This window comes from Cebus imitator, unplaced genomic scaffold (assembly GCF_001604975.1).
Source record: "Cebus imitator isolate Cc_AM_T3 unplaced genomic scaffold, Cebus_imitator-1.0 Scaffold62, whole genome shotgun sequence".
In the NCBI taxonomy this organism is placed as follows: domain Eukaryota; kingdom Metazoa; phylum Chordata; class Mammalia; order Primates; family Cebidae; genus Cebus; species Cebus imitator.
This window is the reverse complement of record NW_016107377.1, coordinates 2,400,480-2,403,098: the sequence shown is the minus strand read 5'-3', so window position 1 is coordinate 2,403,098 and position 2,619 is coordinate 2,400,480. Positions and strand designations below refer to the sequence as shown.

The 2,619-nt window shown below is 36.2% G+C and overlaps 1 protein-coding gene across 3 annotated transcripts in view; it reads left to right on the top strand.

The window, feature by feature from the left end:
- Positions 1 to 2,619, top strand: part of RABGAP1L (RAB GTPase activating protein 1 like) — a 741,733-nt gene that overhangs the window by 428,518 nt on the left and 310,596 nt on the right. The gene's annotated exons all lie outside the window — the stretch shown is intronic.

Sequence of the window (2,619 nt, the reverse complement as noted above, 5' to 3'; positions counted from 1 at the left end):
AAAAAAAAAAAAAAGATGTAAGTAAGGGGACCAGTTTCAGTTTTCTGCATATGGGTAGCCACTTTTCCCAACACCATTTATTACATAGGGAATCCTTTCCCTGTTGCTTGTTTTTGTCAGGTTTGTTGAAAATCAGATGGTTGTAGATGTGTGGCATTATTTCTGAGGCTTCTGTTCTGTTCCATTGTCTATATATTTGTTTTGGCACCAGTGCAATGCTGTTTTTGTTCCTGTAGCCTTGTAGTATAGTTTGAAGTCAGGTAGCATGATGCCTCCAGCTTTGTTCTTTTTGCTTAGGATTGTCATGGCTATAAAGGTTCTTTTTTGGTTCCATATGAAATTTAGAGTAGTTTTTTTTCCAGTTCTGTGAAAAAAGTCAATGGTACTTTGATGGGGATAGCATTGAATCTATGAATTACTTTGGGCAGTATGGCCATTTTCACGATATTGATTCTTCCTAACCATGAGCATGGAATGTTTTCCCATCAGTTTGTGTCCTCTCTTATATCCTTCAGCAGTGGTTTGTAGTTCTCCTCGAAGAGGTTCTTCACATCCCGTGTGAGTTGTATTCGTAGATATTTTATTCTCTTTGTAGCCATTGTGAATGGGAGTTCTCTCATGATTTGGCTCTCTGTTTGTCTATTATTGGTGTATAGGAATGCTTGTGATTTTTGCACATTGATTTTATATCCTGAGACTTTCTGAAGTTACTTATCAGCTTAAGGAGATTTTGGGCTGAGATGATGGGGTTTACTAAATATACAATCATGTCATCCACAAACAAGACAATTTGACTTCCTCTCTTTCTATTTGAATGCCTTTCATTTCTTTCTCTTGCCTAATTGCCCTGGCCAGAATTTCCAATACTATGTTGTATAGGAGTGGTGAGAGAAGGCATCCTTGTCCTGTGTTGGTTTTCAAAGGGAGTGCTTCCAGCTTTTACCCATGCAGTATGATATTGGCTGTGGGTTTGTCATAAATAGCTCTTATTATTTTGAGATACGTTCCATCAATGCCTAGTTTATTCAGAGTTTTTAGCATAAGGAGGTGTTGAATTTTATCAAAGGCCTTTTCTGCATCTGTTGAGCTAATCACCTGGTTTTTGTCATTGATTCTGTTTATGTGATGGATTACGTTTATTGATTTGTGTATGTTGAATGTGCCTTGCATCCCAGGGATGAAGCCAACTTGATCACAGTGGACAAGTTTTTCGATGTGCTGCTGTCCATTTGCCAGTATTTTATTGAGGATTTTTACATTGATTTTCATCAGGAATATTGGCCTGAAATTTTCTTTTTGTGTGTGTCTCTGCCAGGTTTTGGTATCGGGATGATGCTGGCCTCATAAAATGAGTTAGGGAAGAGTACATTTTTTTCTGTTGTTTGGAATAGTTTCAGAAGTAATGGTACCCGGTCCTTTTTGTACCTCTGGTAGAATTCAGCTGTGAATCTGTCTGGTCCTGGGCTTCATTTTTTTGGTTGGTAGGGTGTTAATTACTACCTCAATTTCAGAACTTGTTATTGGTCTACTCAGGGATTCGACTTCTTTCTGGTTTAGTCTTGGGAGGGTGTATGTGTCCAGAAATTTATCACTTTTTCCTAGATTTTCTAGTTGATTTGTGTAGAGGTATTTATAGTATTGTCTGATGGTAGTTTGTATTTCTGTGGGAACAGTGGTGATATCCCCTTTATCATTTTTTATTGGATCTATTTGATTCTTCTCTCTTTTGTTCTTTATTAGTCTGGCTAGCAGTCTATCTATTTTTTAATCTTTTCAAAAAACCAGCTTCTGGATTCATTGATTTTTTGAAGAGTTTTTTGTGTCTCTATTGGCTTTAGTTCTTTTTTGAACTTTTTTATTTTTTGTCTTCTGCTAGATTTTGAATTTGTTCACTCTTGCTTCTCTAGTTCTCTTAATTGTGATGTTAGGGTGTCTATTTTAGATATTTCCTGTTTTCTCTTGTGGGCATTTAGTGCTATAAATTTCCCTCTAAACACTGCTTTAGCTGTGTCCCAGAGATTCTGGTACATTGTATCTTTGTTCTTATTAGTTTCAAAGAACTTAATTATTTCTGCCATAATTTTGCTATTTACCCAGTAAACATTCAGGAACAGGTTGTTTAGTTTCCATGTAGATGTCCAGTTTTGAGTGACTTTTCTAATCCTGAGTTCTAATTTGATTGCACTGTGGTCTGAGAGACTGTTACGATTGCTGTTCTTTTGCATTTACTGAGGAGTATTTACTTTCAATTATGTGGTCAATTTTAGAATAAATGTGATGTGGTACTGAGAAGAATGTATATTCTGTTGATTTGGGTGGAGAGTTCTGTAGATGTCCGTTAGGTCCACTTAATAGAACTCCAGAGCTGAGTTCAAGTCCTGAATATCCTTGTTAATTTTATGTCTCATTGATCTGTCTAATATTGACAGTGTGGTGTTAAAGTCTCCCACTGTTATTGTGTGGGAGTCTAAGTCTCTCTGTAAGTCTCTAAGAACTTGCTTTATGAAGCTGAGTCCTCCTGTATTGGGTGCATATATATTTAAGATAGTTAGCTCTTCTTGTTTCATTGATCTCTTTACCATTATGTAATGCCGTTTTTTTTTTATCTTTATTTGTTTT